At 35.0% G+C, this 22409-nt stretch overlaps 1 protein-coding gene across 4 annotated transcripts in view; it reads left to right on the forward strand.

Moving 5' to 3' along the window:
* NAALADL2 (N-acetylated alpha-linked acidic dipeptidase like 2) overlaps nt 1–22409 on the forward strand; it is a 1419153-nt gene that overhangs the window by 122744 nt on the left and 1274000 nt on the right. Inside the window, exon 1 of one of the 4 annotated variants that reach the window (XM_016424650.2) lies at nt 5797–6331. The exons of the other annotated variants lie outside the window; for them this stretch is intronic. The gene's annotated coding sequence lies outside the window, so the exon portion shown is untranslated. Of the gene's footprint in view, nt 1–5796; nt 6332–22409 lie in introns of those variants that run through there. 4 annotated transcript variants of the gene reach the window in all.

Here is a 22409-nt window from a genome sequence, read left to right on the forward strand (position 1 = left end):
GATAGTGAATTTCCCTTCTAAGAAAAGGGAATTGGTTGGCACAGGGCATAGAATCCTGAATTTGTAGTCAGGAAAAACATGACTTTAAATTTTGCCTCAGATACTTACTAGCTCTCTGGAATTGCATAAATCACCTAATCTCTCTCAACCTCAGTTTCCTTATCAGTAAAATGAGGATAATAATAATAGCATTTACCTCTCAAGGTTGTTGTGTGAATCAACAGGGATAAAACAGGTAAATCAATTTGCAAACCTTAAAAACTATATAAATGCAAAAGAAAAGGAGGAGAAGGAAGAAAAAGGAGAAGAAAAAAGGAGAAGAGGAAAAAGAAAACAAGAAGAAGTAGAAGGAGGAGAAGGAAGAATTACTTTTTTGGTATTGAGTTTCCTGTATTTCTCTCCAACTCTGAAATTTGTGATTTGGGGCATTCTGAATCCTTTGTGGTCTAACTTAAAAGAAGACCTTTGGAAGCAAATATGAATGGGTAGAATACCTTCTTTGCAGAAATATGAGTCATTGTTGCCAAACTATTAGGGTGAAGGGTACAAATACCACTAGGCTAATTTCAGAGAGATATTTCTACATGAGCCTGTTAAATTGGAAAAAAGACGTATTTATTCATTTTTATTATTTATATTTTTATTTATTTTATTTATTTAATTATTTAGTATTTTGAGTTATTTATTATGTAATTATTTATTTATTTATTTATCTTTACTTATTTATTTAATAGTTAGAAAAACCAAGTCTTTAATCAGGAGAGAGATAGTGTCTACTATTTGGCCACCACCAGTATCTTTGAGAGGCTAACTGCACTAGATTATCCTCCGAAAAATGACAGAACTTGGGGGTCTTTTATACCCTCTGGAGAACTTGGTACAGTAAGCATGCATAGACAAATTGCAAGCAGGTGGCAAAGAGGTTGCAGCCAGCAGCTGGGGTATCAGGGAGCTGTCCGCTATAACAAATACAAAGGAAAGGATCAAACTAAGAGATGGGCTTCCTGAGAGAGGACTAATTTAATAAAATAGGAGAAGCTTCTAAATCAAATAAAAACACTCAGCATTTCACTATGTCCAGTAATATCACCCAAAGAGGGTCCCCCAACCACTTTAAGGTCTATAGTTCAGCCCCAAACAGGTGTGCCTGGTATTGGGCTTTCTCAAAGGGCAGGGGTAAAATTGAGGTGTCTAGATTTCAAATGGACAAGCCTTAGGGGAAGCAATGAAAGAGGGCATTGGGCTGGTACCTTTTAACTACAAATAACCTCTACCTAGAAGCGTCCACCATTAAGAGTCCACCATCAGGACAGGCTGATCAGAGCTCTAAGTGTCCCCTGTGGTCAATTCACAGGAGTACTTTGTAGAGCAGCTGCCTGGTAAAACAACTATCTTTCACATGAATTGAACAACATGCATTTATCCATTTCAACTGAAATTGATCCATAATACATTAAATGCTTATCTTCATTTTGATTGTTAAGGCCACCCTATGAAGTAGGTATAGAAGCATTTTTCTACCCATTTAGTGAAAATACTGAGGTACAGTGAGGTAAAACCCAGCTAATAAGTGCTTGAGTTAGAATTTGCTTGCTAGTCTTCTCTAATCCCATGATTTTCACTTTTCCTCCTCCAGTACTCTGCCTCTCATTTATGTAATGCTGCAGTTTCCCAAGACCTTTCATCACATAATTTCAATTGATGCTCACAACTGCCCCTGTGTGGTTGGCAGAGCAGTTATCATCATCAGCCCTATTTTGCAAACAAGGAAGCTGAGTCTGAAAGATGAGATGCTTTATCTATGATTGTTTGGCCATCCCTCATCCCTTAAAAAGACTTCTTTTCTCAATTGTCTTAAAATCCCTTATTTCCTACTGGACTGGGCTCTTATCACCTACCATGTAAAGCCTTTCTTGAACCTTTAAGCAGCAGCTAATGTCTCCTCCTAGAAAAGTATCTTGTGTCTAATTTAAATACATCACTATGTACATGGAAACACATATCTTCTACCCCTTCCTGCACCATGAAATCAGACCATTTTAGTTCAGTCTCTGTGTCTCTAAGGCCTTGCAAAGCTCCTGATAGATAGTAGGTATTTAACAAAATACTTGCTTAATGCCTTGAACTCACCACCTCAGGAGGCAGCTGGGTGGATCAATGGATAGAGCACTGGGCCAGGAGTCAGGATGGGCTGAGTTCAAATCCAGACTCAGACAGTAGCTGTGTGACCCTGGGCAAGCCACTTAATCTCTATTTTGGGGTGTATGGGGTGTTCAGGGAGGGGTAGCACATTGGTATGGAGGGCTTGTCATGCCCTTCTAGGGCAGCTCTCCAGCCTCTGACCCCCACCTGACACCCAGCTTTCACTTGTGGCTCCCAGTAGCTGCTAGCATGAGGCAGTGGCCACACCCCGGGCAACGGCTTGAATAGTCCGGCCAAACCTTGCAAGGGTAGCCATCGGGTCGTCGACCCCTGGTGAACTAGGGCTTTGCTCACCCAGCATGTGAAGACTGCTTCGGCTGAACAGACGGAAGAAACCAATAAGAAGGTTCAATGGCTGAGAGGGCGACGCAGCAAAGCACTGTGGAGTGCTTAGGGTGTGTTGGAGCACAAAAGACAACATGGCCATCCAATGCAGCTGAGGAAGTCTCCAGGTGTAATGACTTTTCGTGCCACTGGACCCAGGCTTCCAACGCTGAGAGAGTGGGACTATCTCTGTGCATCGACTTTTCCACTTAAATCTCCTTCATGCACAAGTGTCTTTGTGCACACTCATCTATCTTTGTGCTTAATGCCTAGTAAGGGATGGCTCAAAGTACAGAATGCAGATCTTCTGACTTCTATGTCCAATACAATTTCTACTGTATCACATAGATGAATTCTAATAGTCAGTTTTCAAAAATGTTGTGTTTAAAATCTATTGTTGCATTTGCACCTGAGTTTAGATTGTCTACATTGTACCGTTCTGCATTTGTTATATTCTATTTCTGATTGCTTCTAGCTTGTTCCTATTAAAAGGAGGTGGGGGTGGTGGGGTGAGGATTGGAAAAATGATCTTGATAGTCTTTTACAACTCTAAGTCAAAATAGATGGATGGATGGATGGATAGACAGACAGACAGGCAGATGGATAGATAGATAGATAGATAGATAGATAGATAGATAGATAGATAGATAGATAGATAGATGATAGACAGACAGACAGATAGATAGATAGATAGATAGATAGATAGATAGATAGATAGACAGAACATTGATTAAATGCATGTTATATACTATGAGAAGGGAATTTGTGTGTTGATTTGATCAATCAGAGATTTGAACTTCCCTTCCATTTGTTTTGAATTTGGGTCAGTCAGCAACCACGAAATTGATCCCTCAGGCATTACCCCCTGAGTGGTGCCAGGCTAATTGTGGAACTGGGATTGGTTCCTGGGAGGTGATATAAAACAGCTAGTGGGTGTAGTAAGTATTTATAAAATGAGACCCAGCAAGAATCTGGGGGAGGGGGATTGTTGTTTTCTGAAGTTGAGATTCAGAGACAAAAACTGAGTTGTTTGGCTAGGAAATTCTTTCTCTCCTTTCTATATTTCCCTCTCATTATATTTATCTTATTAATAAAGCTATTTGAGCTACTAACAATCTTGTGATTTAAGGGTTAATTCATGTAAACGGTGACACATTTTTTTTACTCATAATTTAGACAAACCATTCTAACCATTACAATACCGAATACTGTGGAAAGTGCTTGGGATCCAAATGAAAGCAAAATAGAAAATCCCTGACCTTACAAAGTTTATATTCTAATAGGAGAAATAATAAAAGGAGTATGAAGAAAGGAGACAGCTACTGAGTAGGAGATGGAAAATTCCATATACTGAGGAGGAGAGAAGCTTTGGGAATCTCATGAGCTGGTGGTCTGATCCAGGGACTCAGCAATCAGAAGAACCAAAGGAGGAGTCATCTTGAGGGTGAGGTGGAAAAGTCTTCAGAGTTAAAAGTGTCTGTGACTTTATGCTGTCCACCTACCCTAATTTCCACTAGGAGAATCCATTAGAGACAATCAGTGCTTTCAGCAATAGTGAACCTTTCTCTTTTGGCAACTCTCATGTGTATGTTTTTCTGTTCTTTGATATAGTAGTAAACACATGACAGTCTCTCCCTCTGTAATCAGTTATGCTATCTTGAGGAAGAAGCTCCCAGATAACTCATTTATAAAGAAAATAAATAAAGAAAATTAAATAATAAAATAAAGTAAAACAATTTGCCATTTCCAATGAAGATCAGTGGACATACTAAGTGTGAAAAAATGTGTTCAATGTTTTTTCTGAAAATCAGAGAATCATGGCAATGCTATGTTATTGGACACATTGCTTTATTTAGCCCATTCAGATTTTTCTTTGGGGTAAGAGGGTACATTGTATGTGGGGGAGCTAATTTTCTATATAGGATCCTTCATAATGTTGCAAAACTGATCTTTTTAAAGTTACCTCTGTTTTGAAAATATGTATTGAGGTAGTTCAATGAAATACTATAACTGAATTTTAAAATAAGAAATGAATCCCAAGTAATGAATCCCAAGTCAGTTTTTTTTTAAAGAAGATGCATTTAATTGAATGCAAAGGAAACATATCACACTTCTAAAAAACACCATATGTTGCCAGCAACACCATAACATTTGAAAGTGGATCCTTATAATTTCAGGACCATATTGAAGCAGATTACATTTGCAGTTCCCTACCTTACCCAACTGTTAGGTAGGAGAGTTAGAAGATATTTTTAAAGTGCCCCATAATTTTAAGGTTTATGATGAAACCTTTTTTTTTTCACCCAAACTAGGTGTTTTTGAGATTGTGAAAAGAAACGTTAATTGGTATTTAATATAAAACCTCTATAACCTTAAAGGTATGCTATTGAAATGCTAATGCTCTGGGATCATCTGGTACAGGAGATGAAGAGAGATTTTGAAATGCTAATTAAAAACAAAAAAAAGGACATAAAATGCAAAAAAAAGAGAGAGAGAATGTGTAGATAACATGAAATTAAAGAAATGTCTTACTAGGGAAAATTCAGAAATAACAGGGCAATGTTGTAAAAATAAGAAGGTTAGCATGGAAATGTGCTGGTTGTTTAAAGTTTACAGGCAATTCATAAGAATGATGTTGTCAGCTGAACATCAAATTATGCTTCTGCATTTTTTAAAGAGTTTATTAACCAAAAACCATACCCTGGTAGGTCCTGGCCACTTTTCGGCATTTGGTGGAGGACAAATTGGATTTCATGTAATTGCAACATTGAAATCCATGATTTCTGAAGTAGTGATAATGAACAGCATCCTGAGGGCAATGGGGAGGGCAGGATGGGCAATGAACAGATAGTAATACATCATAAACAGAATTATCATAGCATCACTGAAATAGATTTTTGAAAAGTTAGTAGCCTTAAGAGAAAGGGAAAAGTCCCATAGGACACTGGGTGAATCCTCTGTGGTTAACTTGTGGAAAGGACAAGGACAAGAGTCAGACAGGAATGGAAGGAAAGAATGAGATACTGCTCATATGATTGGGGCTACCCATATCAGTTTGGATTGTAGATCTGTTCAGAGTACTGAATTATTTTGGTTGAATTTGGTTGCAAATCAGTGTTAAATCAATGTGGATTATTATTAATGATGATTATAATACTATTTATGAAGTATTTAATAGGGGCAGTAATTATAGGACAAATTCTCATTTAGCATAGTTCAGCACAGTCTTGGCACATACTAGTTTAATGAAATGCACTCATCTGACAACTAGGCAACTGAAGCTTAACCCATCAGGTCCTTTGGACTGAATTGCTTACAAGCTATCTGGAAAAGCAACCAACTCAATGGAAATTATTAACCCGTACATGGATGCAGAATAGTAAATAAATTTATATTTTGTTTTTCAAGTGAATAGCTCAAGAGGATAACCTACAATCCTGGCTCCTTCTATAGCACTATTAGCAACAAATGTTTCACAGTCCCTCCCTGTCCAAGAAGCAGTTTTTCCACAAAGACCAATGTTAAAAGGTGTTTTTTTTTTTTGTACTTCTCCTGAGTGCCTGAACATTAACTTTGAAGAGTAAATGTTTAACTTGCCTCATGACAATTTTCAGATACCATCTGTTAATCATATTCCTGGCTTATGCATCATTGCTTTTGGAGACATTATGGATTCATAATAGAGAAAAGATAATTTTGACGTCAATTTTGAGTACTATTGTATTGCAATTTCAAACTGGAACAGCAAGAGGAGGAGAGGAGAGAAATCACCTCCAGACTTATTGACAGGTCATCTGAGGATGGGGTAAGATGAAATACTCCAATGTTGTTTCTACTACAAGATGGTTCCCAGAGAGAAGTATTGTTAGTATGTTGTCTTGGAAGCATTTGAGATACAAACTAGGCTATACTTGGGCTCCATTCTTACTTGTTACAGTTTCTTTTTAGAATTGGAGTTTATTATAATTTTAGAGGCTTGGATTCTTTTATTCAGCATTGAGAATTCTATATATTTTAAACTTTATAAATAGAATTTTACCACTTTTAAAACAAGGTCTTATAGATGTGTGAACTGGAACTAGTCATCGAATCCCAGTTGCATAGCTCCTACCAGTCTTCTGTTTTGGAACCACTACTTAATATTGATTCTAAGACATTTAAAAAAAATCTAGATTTGAAAAAAATCAATGAAGTGCTCCATTGGGATGCAGGACATCTCCAATATAAACAATGCCAATTCAGCAGTGAAGTTACTAGTTTCCTATTGCCTCCTCCTAATTTATATTTGATGGAGTTGAGTAGGAAAAAAACCACTGGAGGAGAGAGTGAAGGCTTTTAAAAGTTATTTTGTATTGAAAAGAGAGAGGTTGGGGGTAGGGGGAATATATATATATATATATATATATATATATATATATATATATAACCAGACAGAAAGTAAGAACAAGAACCTTAAATAGGAAAGAAAGCTTATTTCTTCTTGATTTTTTGAATGGATATTTACTCATCAAACAGCTGCTTTTCTAATTTGCAAGTAAGTAATACAACAGAGAAAAAAATGTTATTTTTTTCATGGCAAAATGGCAATAATATTATAGCACTTATTTCATAAGGTTATTTTGGAATGATTCATGCAAAGTGATTTGTGAATGTTACTGATAAACATTATCTAATATAAGTCTATCTATCTATCTATCTATCTATCTATCTATCTCTAGAGAGAGACAGAGAAAGAGAGAGAGAGAGAGAGAGAGAGAGAGAGAGAGAGAGAGAGACTGAGAGAGAGAGAGAGAGAGAGAGACTGAGAGAGAGAGAGAGAGAGAGAGAGAGAGAGAGAGAGAGAGAGAGAGGTTAAGGATGTGCTTTTTTGTCTCACTGGCAGTTTCCTCTCTCAATTTGTATCATGATCTTCTTATAACTTGGATTTTAGAGAATCCTTTCTATAGGTAGGGGAAATTCCTTCATGAATTCATATCATACGCTTTCAGCAACTTGGGTATTAGAATATTCTCTGCAGTTCGAGAACAGTTCATTGACTTCCTTACCAAACTAGTAGGTTTTAGAAGTGGTCTTCAATCCTACATGTTCCTTACACCTAGTCTTGTATTCTATTCATTGCTTCATGATGCCTCTTGTATATAATTATATTTATACCTGAAATTAAGCCTTAAGAAAAAAATATGGCCTCACACTTGGGTAGCAAACAAAATTATTATTTATTTTTGAATATACTACCACTTAATTCATTTTCCATATAATTGTATTTGATGCAATTAATGGGTCATAAAAGCCAAGTTAGTAAATTCCTGCAAATACTTTGGATGCAAATTCATTAATGATATTTTGAAATAGTCATGGAAATTGGATAGTAATATGCTTTTTATGTTCAAAACTAATGAACTACAGAGTTTCATTGTTCTAGCCGGTAATGCCAGCATTAGTTCATTTGGCCTTTAATAGTATCCTTTATTTTAATTTGGTTTATTTAGACCCTGGTGAAAATGGATTTAGGTGTTTTCATCTAAGAATATATTAGAGAAAATACAGTAAGTGACGGAGTTAACAAACACAAGATTATCATAGCATTCCACTGGTCTTTCTGGAATTTATTGCCAGGTGGAGGATTCTATTGTGGCATGAAAAGGGTGACACTGCCAATGGAGAAAGTCTCTTCTATTATTGCTGCCCTTTGATCATATTTTTGCCCATCAAACTATGTATGAATGCCTAGGACATACATAGTTATTAGTTTGAGGATCTGACCTGAAGTCAATAACAGCGGTGTACTGATAAAAAAATTTTCTATAGGAATTCTCAAAGTCTACCCTTTTGTCAAATACTCTCAATCTTATTATTATCCTCTCAACTTTCAACCACTATTGAGGAAAAAATGAATATAAAATTAGTATTAAACACTACCTACTATACTATAAGTACTCGTGAGGGTTTTTATTCATGCATATATAACATAAATATAGTGCTGTATGTTAGCTATCCATATATACACGTGAATATATGCTGTATATTTGTATACAAATATGTATTTTAATATTTAAATTGATTGGAAATAATAAGATCCTAGTATTTTCATGAATCTATTTTGTCATATTATATATATATATATTATATTTATTATATGCAATGCCTAGAAAATATTAATAAGGATTTAATTTTTCATTCAAGTATATTTTTGCATAAAATGTTTAGATAAATATACACTTGAATACCCATACTTCATATTCATAAGTTCATTCATGCATACATGTGTGTATATATGTACATGGGAAGGGACCATATATGTAAGTGTTTATGATATGTTACATGTATTACATATATTATTATGTTGGGAAATGTTTGGATCCATTATTTCATTGGCTTAGGCCTTCTACCAACATAGACTAACATCTTCTTTGTTTCTTAAAGTCTTAGGGAATTGGTGTAGATAGTTGAGCAGTTCAATTATTTGCCCAGCATTACACAGTCAGCATGTGTCAGAGATAAGAGACTGTGAGCCTAAGTCTTCCTGCCTTCAAGGTCAGCTCTATCCAAAAGGCCATGCTGACTCTCCTATGCCCATATGTGTTGTGTATGTAGGTACACAAACATGTATGTGCATACATGCATATCTATGTAAATACATAGATAGCAATGACTCAGTTGTCCTTTGCCCAAGGTCACATCATCAGTTAGCAGTAGAGCTGGGAAAATTAGCCAAACCCTCCTTACTCTTCTCCAGGTATGAGTCTTAGAGTCAGAAGACTAATTACTTTCCTAACCTGCAAATGGGGGTGGTGATTGTAGAGGATGTGTCTAGGATTGGGGCCCAGATATCTTGATGCCCAATTCAGGGGTTCATCCATTATGCCATATTTTGGATCACTGTTTTAGGGGATGATGAGATGGAGAAAAGAAAGTCTAAACAAAATAGGCTTGAATCCATGGTACATACCTGAAAAATCATCCCTAACAAAATGATGGATCAGATAACCTCACAATTTAGAGGGATCTCAGAAGTCATTTAATTCCAAATGTATATCAATGAAGAAATAGCCTAATTAGAAATGATTGAGCCTTTTCATTCATTCATTCAATAAATATTTCTTTTTAAATTATTGATTTATTATTTCTACATGACCTTCATCTTTGTAATTTACCTGTCTTCCCTCCCCATCAGTCAGTCTATCTCTAATAAGAAAAAATATTTTTACAAAATTAATGTTGGTATAAATATACAATATTCCATATTCATGATACTCAAACTCTGCGAAGAAGTGAAGGAGGTGAATTTTCCCAGCTCTTCTTTAGGAAAAAGCTTTGACAAGCACTTATTAAGTACTGACTGTGTGTCAGATGAGACAACATAGTAGAAGAGAGAGACCAGGCTTGAGAGTTGTGACAAGGTGGATTCAAGACTTGCCGCTGACAAATACTGGCTCTGTGATTATGGGAAGGTGATGTAAACTCTCAATGTCCCAGGTAACTGACTAAAATTTCAGGCTACAGAACAGTTATTCATCTGTACTAATAAAGGGAATTTACTCACTGTAATCAAATCACAGGTCTTGCATCATCATGTTCCCCAGTGCTAGAAACTGGAGATACAAAATTGAAAAATGACCCTTGTCCTCAAGGAGCTTAAGTAATTGTGGGAGGAAGAATGCTTATGGAGACATACAAATACAAAATAATACTGGGGGCAAATGGGAAAGGGGATAAGGGGGGCCTTGCCACCCAAACCCCAGATTTCCACAGAACAATCTTGCAAAAGTTAGAAATTTAAGTTTCTTGGGGATCTGACTTTTTTTTCTCTTGCTCTGCTTTCCTAGCCCAGCAAAGTGAATGCTTAACTCAAAGAAGGCACCTAATAGAAACTTGATAAATGAAACTGAATTAAATAGTTGGCTTATGATCCTTCAATTTGGCTGTGTGTTTGTCATCATATTAGGTTGTTAAGATTTTTATTTCATTTTACATTTGAGAAAAGTAAAATATAAACATATTCAAGCTTCACTCATATTTATTTCAGGCAGGGAGTTTAGGTTCTGTGAAAGGGTGGCTCAATAACTCTTGATATCCAAGTTCAATTTCCCTGAATGCTGCATTTAATTTTTAAAAATCCATTGCTATCACTTAGGAAAGAATTATTTGCTCATCTGCTTGTATCATGTATTACATCTATTTAAAAATTATCCTGAAATATCAGGCTCTGACGTCCCTATGAATTTCTGATGCAACATGTTCTCTAATTGATCTTATTTATGTTTTACTCACTTCAGATTGTACTCAGTATTTTATTTCTAATGCATTCCATATTCCTAAGATGTCATCTCTCCCAGGCCTTCATCATTTTTCAGCTTCTTCTTAATTCTTCTTGAGAAGCCCAGCACAAAATTAATTTGATGGTTGAGTAGATTGGCTTACTGAGTAAATGACAAATCGCTACTTCCTCAGAACTTGAACTTGGTCCATGAAGGTCAGCATTTACTCTATACACCTAGGTTCCAATTAGTGCAAATAATGAATCCCCTCGAGTAAGCATATTATTCAGATCATGCTACATATTTCCACTGGGCTGGAACCAATGACCATATTTTACATAATTATAACTTTGAGTCATTCAGATCTGAATATAGGCAACCACTTCAGGGGGTTTGTTATTTGCACTGTTGGAACCTAGATGTAAAAAGAATGAAAAGAAAGACAAAATGTTAAAACGATCCATAAACCCTGTTGACATGTTTGTCTAATTAGATCCATCTATGATGGATGAGTTGTTTTCATGTAGCCCATGGTGGGTTAGGATGACATTCTAACTATTTACTGTAGGGAGGCTATCCTATGCGTATTCAGAAATAACAAATAGTTTTTAATAATGACTTTTCATGTTCTGAAAATTTAGAAGCTAATCCATTTTCACCTTCTTCCTAGTGTTTATTTGGAGGGAGACAATAAATCCATTTAGTGTGTGATGACTCCAACCCACGTGGATCTCTCTTTTTTCTACTGCAATTATTGTCAATACTGTAAATTAGTACCTTCATCAAATCAGCCAATATATATTGAGCATGTACCAAATGAAAGGCACTGTTCTAGATTCAAAGAAATCTATAATCTATTTTTAGTGTTGAGAGATTCCTTATATATCACCCTTTCCCAGACTCTCATTTGGCAGATTTATGAAGTGAGGCTCATCCAAGCATCTGAATGATTTTCAAAACTGAGAACGTTTATTAAACATCTACAATATCCAGGACATCATGCTAGGTATTGATGATACAAAATTGAAACAACTCCTCTCCCCAAGAAGCCTGCATTGGATGTACTCATCCTCACACAGAGAGATAGTTGGCAAAATTGTAGCTAAAAACCGTGGTCATCCCATTTGTAGTGAAAAGTTCTTTATACCATTTCCCTTGAAGAATGTAAATTCTAATATGGGAATCTGTTTCATTTTTTTTTTTTGCTAGACCTGTGATTGTGTTGTTGTAAGAAATTCTTGATCAAGACACTCTTTCTACCCAGGCAGTTTGTTCTGCCACCCATTTTTTTAAAGACCGAGAACCCCTAGGACATGGCAAGGGTCACAGGGCTGCTATATGTAAAATTCAAGACTTGAACCTCTATCTTCCGGATTCTTAAGGCCATTGCTCAATCTATTATGTCATAATGATGTAATGAACTCAGAAGATGAGATAAAAACTTTAAAAAATGTTAAATTGCCTTAGGAATTTAAAGTAATTCATTGTAGCAATTTAGGAGTTGATATGTAATTTAAAATACAGGCATCAAGATCTGAGGGAGAAATTTGTTTTTCTTAATTGGTTCATATGTTAATGTCTTGAGTACTGGACTTGAGGATAAACTTTTATGGGTTTATCATTCCTAACTACCTGGCATCTAGTAAGATGCTAGGCACATAGTAGGTATTTTATAACTTCTGTTTATTTGTGGATTGAGCTGAAAAAAATCAGTCCCTTTCTTCCTTGATCCTCTTTCTTTTCTTCAGCAAAAATAGCTTCACAGATAGGACAGATCTTTGCTTAATGGAGGATATTTTGTGACTTAGGCTATAATTAAATTTATACGGAAACTTTTTTCAAGAATTTTCACATCTTGCTTATGAAAAATAAAAAGCTATCTAAACCATGTTCAATTTTCAGTTTCATAAATAGGTACATGGACCCAGATCTGTTTCTAGGTTATTAATTTATATCCATTTTTAGCCTGTTAAAAGATAAAAACAAGTGGAGACTAGTGGCATTATAGCATTTGTGAATATTATGAATTACGGTAAGGGGTGGAAAGGTTGTAAAATGAGCATTGTTCACATAAGCACAGAGAGCAACACAGAGAGATTACTGGTATGTCTTTTTATAACAAAATAATTTAAAATTACATCCATTTTTAGAAGAAATATACCTCTTTAAAACAAGCACATTTTGTTCTGAGAGCCATTTATCAGTGCTACACAATCAATAATATATTCATAGAATTACTTTGTCATGATTTCTAAAAAAGTATCCAAGCTCAAGAATTTTATTTTGAAAACGTACTTGGGAGCAAGAGTTGATACCTATAATATTAATAATGCATAACTAACTGTGGAGAAACCTTGATCAATATGAGTGCATAATTAAATGAGAAATTAATTAAGCTTGACTAGTAGATTAGAGTTCAAGTTAAATCAGTCACTGGACTGATTTCATAACTTCATGATTTTTAAAAAAAATAATGTGCTCTGTGGACATTGTCTCCCTCCAACCCCATATCCTATTGGAGTTAGTTACTCACTGTAATCATCACACAAAACTTATTTTAAAAGTCAACCTTATTCTGTGAAGAATTCCTGTTTGTTGAAACTTGTCTTCTGTGCCTATTTCTTAAAAAATAAACTTTGAAAAGAAATGAACAAGCCATTGCTCAGGTATGAACTTTATTGGGAAATGAGACCAACTTAATTAGAGTATTCTTACAGAGATTTTTCACCTTATTCATTAGATACATTTCTGAAAAATACTTCTAGCATCCTTTCAGATATTCTATCTCCCAATTCCATGACTTCGTGGACTAGCCTTCATTCTTGAAATACTCTTCTTCCTCATCTCCCCCTCCAAATTTCCTTGGCTTCCTTCAAGTCTCAATTAAATTTTGCTTTCTACTAGAAACCTTCCTCAATACTCCTTAAAGCTGGTTCCTCCTGCCTTTTGATTATTTCTGATTTATCCTGGGTTTATTTTATTTTTACATAGCTGTATTCCCCATTAGACTATGACTTACTTTTATTTGGAGTGGTTTGCCCTTGCTTAGGCATCTTGTTAGCCCAACCTGACTCATCTAGAGGTTTCACCTTACTGAATTTGGACTTAGTTCTAAGTCTTAAACTCAACATGTTCCAAAAAGAACTTTCCTTCTAAAGCCTCTCATCTTCCTAACTTCCCTTTTACAGTTGAGGATACCATCATTCTCCCAGATCTCTCTCGGTCATATGTGGCACTGCATTCTCTCTCTTTTTTCATATCCAATCTGTTGCCAATTGTACATTCTGAACATCTCTCCTCTGGCTCTGCTTCTACTGAGGTGAATGCTCTGACCACTTCATGGTAAGGATTCTGATTGATCTTCTCTCAAGTCTCCCTCCAGTCCATCAGCTATGAAAGTGCCCCTTCTAAAATGCAGACCCAAGCATATCATTTTCATACTCAATAAACCGTTATTTCTGCTTGTTACCTCTAGTTGATCCTGAAGATAATATAAATAGAAAAATAGAAATATAAAATGTATAAATAATAGAAATAGAAATATCTATGAATTTAAGTAATATAAAATCTTCTGTTTTATTTTTTAAACCCTTACTTTCTGTCTTAGTATTGATTCTAAGACAAAAGGATGTCAAGGGATGGGCAATGGGAATTAAGTGACTTGCTCAGGGTCATACAGCTAGGAAATATCTGAGGTCAGCTGACTGCCCTTCTGTTTGATTTTTAAAAACTTTTCTTTTTTTCCTTTTTTTCCCAAATTATAATTTATTTTTATTATTTAAATATATAACATGTAACAGAGTAATATAATACATACAATTCATTATGTATGAATGTGTAATAAATTAAAATAAATGTGATATCCAAAAGAAACAAATTCTTCCTTCTTAACTTCATCCTTTCCTCCATTTACAATCCCCTCATATTTTAATACCCTCCCCATAACTTTAGGATCCAGCGACACTGACCCCTTTGCTGTTCCTCACACAAGATGCTCATAGAATCTCCAGACCCAATGCATGCCTTTATATTGGCTGCCTTGAATATTCTCTTTCCTCTTTCGCCCAGCTTCCCCAGCTTCCTTCAAGCCTAAACTGAATTCCCTATTCTACAAAAAAGCCTTCCTCATTTCCTTCAAGGACCTTCCCTCAGAGTCTGACTCCAGTTAATTCATCCGGTATATCTTTTGTATGTATATACCTGGTTGCATGTCCTTTTCCCCATTACACTGAGCTCCTCTAGAGCAAGGTGCATGCTCTGACCACTTCATGGTAAGGATTCTGATTGATCTTCTTTTACCTTTCTGTTTACCCAGTGTGCCTGACACTGTGCCTGACACGTAGTAGGTGCTCCATAAATTTGGTTGGGGATTGTGTTGTTGTTGATTCTTTCTCAGAAAGTCCCTGTAGCCTAGAGATAGTTTCTGATGCAGAATTGGAACCCATTTCCAAGTTTAGCTCCTTGTGTTCAGTGGTCTGCTATAACCCCAACTCCTTCCATTTACTACATGGGTGTCATGGGGCAATAACCTCCAAGCTCTTCTCTGTTTTATTGATCTATGATTTGAATTCTTCCTTTCTTCTGCTGTCTAATATATCTTAAATGAACAAGTATTTTTTCAATTGTATAATAAAAACTAATGCTTTTAAGAAAGTATATTTAAGATAAAAGAGTATCTACAGATATTATATTTTAAAAAGTTGCAATGTTTTGGGTTTGCTATATTATCCTTGAACACCAGGTTGGAATTTTTTGCTTTGATTTTTAAAAAACAATTTACAAAATGGCTGTTTGGACTTTATGTTTCAGAATTAAGAAATATTTCCTTTCAAACAATGTTTTAAACCCAATGAAACACTGAGAATAAATTTATTATTGTTATTCGCCATTTTTTTGATGCTTAAATTTCAAAGGAAGAAGTCAAATAGCAATATTAGTGGCACCATTTAAAAACAGCTTCAGAGTAAAAGATTCATTATAAAATGTGTCACTACATTTTCAGTACTGGGTTTTCACTTTTCAATTCTCCACTAACATTGGGAATTTCATGCCCATTCACGTCTAGTTAAATATAAGGCCTGGAGGGTGATTTCTTTAGCTGGTCATTAACTGCCCAGAAATCCTTGTCTTGTCGGTAATTAAAATATGGATTTTCTTGGCAGATTCTAACTTCATAAGTCAGTTATTATACATGTTGAGTTTTTAAAAACATGAATAAATCATGTTTTGGCAAGATAGAATTTCAAATGACATGAAAAAAGGATTGGTAGGGGGGAAAAAGAGAAAATCTAGAAGAAGGAAATACAGATGGTGAAGGACCTGAAGTTCATCATCTCATCTAAGAATCTCTTGAATTAAATGAAGATATTTTGTCATGAGAAGTCTTGAGTTGGAGAAAGGGAGGATGCATCAGAATTACCGTCCAGTTTCTAAAGGGCTGTCTCAAAAAAGGAGGGTTATACTTGGATTGAAAATGCAAAGATGCATATTTATACTCAATGTAGGTAGAAATCTTTCTAACAATTAGAACTTTACAAAAGGAGAAGAGGATGCCTCTTGGCATAGTCAATGGGTCCCCTTCATTGGAAATCTTCAAGCAAAGACCAAATGACCACAGGACCCTATTATCTTAGATTTAGAACTGGAAGGAAAGAAACTTAGAGGCCATGGAGTCCAGCCCTTTCATTTTACATATGAAGAAATGGAGGCACATGGGTTAAGTGACTTGCCCAAGATCACATAGCAGGTAGGGATCTGAACCAAAATTTAAACTCAGATCTTCCTCACTCTGAACTCTATAGACCTTGTGAGGTTTATTTTAGAGGAAAATGATCTTGAGGTATAGTTTGGAATTGATGGCCTATGGTCCTTTACAACTCTGAAATTCTATGATTCTGTGAAAGAGATTTTTTTTTTTAAATGAGAAGCTACATAAGCATAGGTTGATTATCTAGGATTTCCTTTCATTACTATTCACATTCTTTTCATCTAATATGCAGATAGAATTTAGATAGAAATCATCTGCAGACAAATTGCTATCATACTATTTTTATGTTTAATACTTACTGAACTATATAGTGCAGAGGGATAACATGATAGCTTTATTTTAATTGAATAAAAATGTCGAAATAAAAACTCATTTTCTGCAACTTGAATGAGAAAATTTTCAAGACAACTTCAGTAGCAGACAGGATGATGGGAACGATAGATACTTAATCTAATTCTCGGGTGGTTTTGATTTCTTCTGCTGGTTCTGTGTATTTTGAAAACTTTTCATTCTCCGGTGATTATAGATTGAAGGTTATGAATATTCAATATGGTGGCATCTATTAAAAACTTTGCTCTTATATTTGTATGGATCTATGTTATGCCTAAGTGATGGGGAACAGCATGTTTGTCTCTGATGATGTTCTGGTGCCCATAGAGTTATTTTGTTGAGTACTTAGGGATATTTGGGGATTGGTTTTTGTAGTGCATGGATTCAGCACTGATTTCTATGGGATAACAAGTTTCTGGTATTATATTGTGGCTCCTTATTTGTGCCTTTCTAGGCATTGTGTGAGTGCTCAGTTTTTTCATATTATAGACATTCCATCATTTCCCTGCAAAATTACCATAACTAGGTTCTAAGGATGACTTTTGTGTCATTGCTGGTAGTGACTTGCTATGGCATTCCTATTTTATTCCCTTCCACTTATCATCACTATTGTTAGTATCATTCGTGTGTTTCAGTCTTAGAGGTTGCGCTTGATTTGGAGCATGTACAAATACCCAGTGTTGAAACCAAGCAGTTTTTGATTGTGTGCAGAAAAATTATAGCTGTGAAAGCCAGAGCATTTATACGTTTTGATATATCCCTATCTACTCCTCTGTCCACTTCTATGTGACGGCAGGGGAGGGCGGCTGATATTCTCCTTTCCCGTTATGGCCATTTTAATTTTCTCCTACAAAACAGCCCTCTTTTGTATTGCATGTGAATTAGGAATAGAATCCAGGTGACTGGGGGCAAATGTTTTACAACTCCAAACACTTCTCGGTTAATGGATTATTTTTCTATTCTGGGCATGTAACTAACTACTGCTGAGCGCCCAAGAGTTATGCCGTGGCTTCTTTACCAGATTGCATCATATTTCTTCCCTGTTACTATCTGCTTTTAAATTTAAGAAAACCCTCAGGGAATGTCGCAATTCTGTATTGGGGTGGATAGTTTAACAGCCTTCCTGCCACCTTTTCAAGAGAACTTGTTATAAATGTAATGCATCTGGGGGAAGGTTTAAGTGATAGTTTGTTCCAAGTCTTAAGAAAGGTAAAAATAATTATGTCCTCATTTCATTGGTATGCGGTGTCCCTTACCGTGACAACCAATTGCATTCAACAGTGCAATGGAGTAAAACACAGAGTTCTTAATCTAGAGAGACAGTTTTATTTTTTTTCAAGCAGGAGAAACCTGAAATACCCATCATAAAGTAACTATAAAAGCATTTGACGAGATATTCTCTATTACAAAGATTTGAGGGATAAAAGCTTGGACATCCCTTGTGGATGAATATGGGAACTTTAATCTCTTAGCCACTCAATCAAAAATAGAGATGAACAAGGGAAAACAATGATTTGGGTTTTGTTCTATTGTTTTTGTTATCACTTTCCTCACCTTATTTTGATGCAGTCCAGATGGAAGTAGTCCCAAGACAGGTTACTATTCTGCTATTTATCTTATATAACAGCCAGCATTTATAGACAGCTTAGGGTTTGCAAAGCACTATACATATTTTCTCATATGTTTAATGCTTTGTAGTCAATTGCCCAAATAGCTAACATAACTGCTTTTTGTAATTGAATAAAGGTATTGTGATGTAAGCATACATTTCTATGTTCAATGAAAGAATCTTCAGGAAAGCTTCTTCTTGTTCTACTATTTTTATTCTTCTTCCTCCTTCTTCTTTACCTCCTCCATCTTCTCCTTGTCCTCTTTCTCCTCATTTTCTCTCATTCTCTTCATTTTTTTTTATGAAATAAGAGCTCTAGAGCTGAAAGGTAATTTTGAGGATATTTAGTCCCATTTTCTCATTTTAAAAATAAAAATACTGAAACCCATAGATATTTAACAACTCAGTACCACACTGAATAGAGCATCAGAACAGAAGTCAGGTAGTGTCAAGTTCAAATCCATTCTCAACTACTTCTTGGCTATGTGGTTATGGGCAAATCACTTAAGCTTCATCTGTCTCAGTTTGCTCACCTGTAATGGGAATAAGTATAGTACCCATCTCATAAAATTAGATTAAATTTGTAAGATGTGTTTCAAACATTAAATCAGTAATTCATTTACTTGCCAAAGAAAAGGGTAGTATGTAGCAGAGTTGGCATTTCAACGCAGGTCCAGCACCATATTTTTTCCCTTTCATTTTGTAACAATGAAGGTTTTCTGAAGCACTTTCCTTGCAACAACCCTGTGAAGTATTGATAGTGCTACTGTTAGTGCTGCCATTTTATTGAAAAAGAACTCCAAGGTAGAGAGGTTTGGTGGCTTGCTGAAGGTCACACAACTACTACATGTTGAGACTGGATTGAGTGTTCTTTAAGAGTGACTGTTGTACAAATGGAAATTGCATTATCTATGGAGTTAGAAGACCTGAGTTCAAATTTCACTTCTGCTACCTCTTGTTGACCTTTCCTCCATTGGTTTCAGTCTCCTTATCTATAAAATAATATTAGTTTATATAACTGCTATGACCCCTTTTAGCTCTAAATCTATGATCCTGTGAATCTCCAATGACTAGTTCTTTATTCCCCATCTCATGCTGGCTCTTTAGAATGCTAGTCAACTGAGTGGAAACCATAGTGATCAATGATGGTTTTCATTCTCAAGCAGACATTTTAGAATATGATTTCAAACAATGTAAACATTGGTGGGAAATTTAACTGAGGACTAAAAATACCCTTAAAATCATATTTGACTTGGAGAAATAGATAGTATTTCTCTATACCACTGAAGTTTAAATTTAGAAATTTTTCATTGAGGGTATTTCTATGTTTGATAGCATCCTTGGTTTCAATCGAGTCTTTCATAATTTCACTTTTTTTTCAAAAAATATACAGTATTTACTATCCCCAGATAAGAAAATCAGCTTGTTAGTTTCAAAATTAGCATGAGAAATGATTGCTCCTCTAATCTGAACTGAAATAGTAAATTATATCTTCTTTGCTTGTCTCTGAATATAGACATGATGACTGGAGACCTCAGAGTAGCTGAATATTATCAGAGGTGTACTCATTCACAAAACCTTCTCCATTCCCAACAGTGCTTTGGAATGGTATAGACAAGGGTTGATTCTGACTGTTTCCCGGCTTTCTGTTCAAAGCAAAGTTGAGAGTAGAGCCTATTTATTAAAATAGTATGCAATATTAACCATCTCATTTGGCTTTCTAGTTATACATAAAACTATTAAAAATAGGAAGTAATCATTGCTCTCTTTGTTACTGCTATTCCTACAGTTTTCACTGATTTTGGGTGAAACACATTCATGACTGGTGGAAACTTGTACATTTTGGGAAAAGGAAAGAAGTATGCAATGAAATTTGTAAGAATAAAACAAAAACACATATCCTTTGATACAATAGTTCTATTGTTGGCAATATATCCTAAAAAAAGTCATCCAAAACCATTACAAAAAGAACCATTGGTAGAAATTTATTCTAGCGACAAAGGCAAAAATTGCAAAGCCTGAAAGCATCTGAAATGAGAAATAATAGGGAAAAGTTATTATTATCAACTATAAGGAATAAAGTGGAATATTTAAAAACTTTTATGAATTTATGCAAATAAAAAAATTGTAAAAGCAGAACCAAATGCATGTGACTGCAACTATATAAATGGAAAAATGAATGAAAAGGAATGAACAACCCCTTTAGACCATAATTCACATTTTCCCCAAGCATTTTAAGGTTTATAAAGTACTTTGCAAATGATACTACAATAATATATGTGATTATCATTCCCATTTTAAAGACAAAGAAACTGAGTATCAGAAATTACATGATTTCCTTATGGTCATGATGTTGGTAAATGTCTGATGCAATATTTGAACTCAGGTCTTTTTGACTTAGATTCAAACCTATTGCTTTGTCCAGAAGGACATATTAAGATGGGAGAGGGAGTAAATGAAAAGTTATGGTATATGATTTGCTATATTTTGGGTTTTTCTGGGGGAATCCAGGTGGGTGATAACTTTGTGGGGAAATTCATGGGCAGAAACTCCAAGTCAGGTTGATTCATTTGTAAATTAGAATCTTAGATAATTGTCTGAGACCCTAAGAGTTTATGTGAGTTGTTCATGATCCTATTAATTCATATAAATATAAAGAAATAACAAATAAATCTAATTATATTGACATTCAAAATTTTAAAACAATTTTTAATTTTTATTTTGTTTCTTATCATCACTCATTACCTAGTTTTTAAATAAACCTTTTGATTCCCAAAGATATTTAACTTTAATCCAAAATGAATTAAATTGAATATAAGTTCCAGGAGGACAGAAACTTTTTCAATGTGATTTATATCCACAGCACAGCACATAGCATGCAGTAATCCCACCTTAGATAGTTATTGATTGAATGACCAGTATAACAGATTTAATCACATTTTATAAACTGAAATATGCATATTCATACTATTTTTAATTTTCTTGGAAATCCCTTACACACTAGAGAGAATTTTATATTTTTATTTGGAGAATATTTTGAGAAATATTTTTAATCTTCATGCTTGTTGGAAAGACATTTTGCACTTTTTGTGTACATTAAATAGGTAGGAAAATAAAATAATTACTATTTTATCAAATAAATTCCAAGGGAACAGAAAAGACTTTTGTCTCCCATTTCACAAAATATTTTTATTCATTTTTTAAATTAAGCATAAAGTTTTGTGCAGCAAGTATCAAATAGAAGATAAGATGGTGACATAAACAGAACTGTTAACTTTTACCTGACTTGAGTTTTACAATTTCTTCTTTGGAGTTTTCCTGCTACAGAGAATGTTTCTTTCTTTTGCCAAAAAGGAGGGGGAGTCTCAGTACATAAACAGAACAGCCCGCTCTGCAGAGAATGAGCCAGGCAGTGTGCATTCAGAAAGATCTAGCTAGGAACAAAATTCTGATCCAGCTCCCAAGTCACCATGGAAACCCAAATAGTTTTGCTCTTTTAAACATCGGTGAATTTCTCCCTGCTCATGTGGAAAGGCTTTTAGTTCTTAATAACTGCTGTTTTTCCTCTACCAATGATGTCAGAGACACTTCTCCAATGAGGAACAAAAGCATGGATAACTTTAATGGTGAAAATTTAAGAAATCTCTTGAACTTTGAATTGCTTTTTAAGTGGGAAGAAGCATTTCTCCCTCTGTGACATAACAGGTAAAAGCTTGATATGGGCTATATCTACTGCATATTTGTATTCAGAATAAAAATAAATGATGCAATGCTGAAGGTTTGAAGTTCTTCAGGGTTTTTTAAGTTAATCATGAACATGCAAGCAGGGTGGTATAATGCAAATGTGTTTAAAAGTCATTTAAATTTTCAATTAGAATGTTTCTCTCAAGTCTCCCACATCAGAATTTATGGAAATTAT

This window comes from Monodelphis domestica, chromosome 8 (genome assembly GCF_027887165.1).
Source record: "Monodelphis domestica isolate mMonDom1 chromosome 8, mMonDom1.pri, whole genome shotgun sequence".
NCBI lineage: Eukaryota > Metazoa > Chordata > Mammalia > Didelphimorphia > Didelphidae > Monodelphis > Monodelphis domestica.